This window comes from Mandrillus leucophaeus, unplaced genomic scaffold (genome assembly GCF_000951045.1).
Source record: "Mandrillus leucophaeus isolate KB7577 unplaced genomic scaffold, Mleu.le_1.0 Scaffold1140, whole genome shotgun sequence".
Taxonomy (NCBI): Eukaryota; Metazoa; Chordata; class Mammalia; order Primates; family Cercopithecidae; genus Mandrillus; species Mandrillus leucophaeus.
In genome coordinates, this window is record NW_012099655.1 from 1 (window position 1) to 354 (window position 354).

Sequence of the window (354 nt, forward strand, 5' to 3'; positions counted from 1 at the left end):
TTTCAGCTTTCTACTTATGGCTAGCCAATTTTCCCAGCACCATTTATTAAATAGGGAATCCTTTCCCCATATCTTGTTTTTGTCAGGTTTGTCAAAGATCAGATGGCTGTATATGTGTGGTATTATTTTTGAGGGCTCTGTTCTGTTCCATTGGTCTATATCTCTGTTTTGGTACCAGTACCGTGCTGTTTGGGTTACTGTAGCCTTGTAGTATAGTTTGAAATCAGGTAGTGTGATGCCTCCAGCTTTGTTCTTTTGGCTTAGGTTTGTCTTGGCAATGCGGGGTCTTTTTTGGTTCCATATGAACTTTAAACCAGTTTTTTCCAAGTCAATGGTTGCTTAATGGGGATGGCA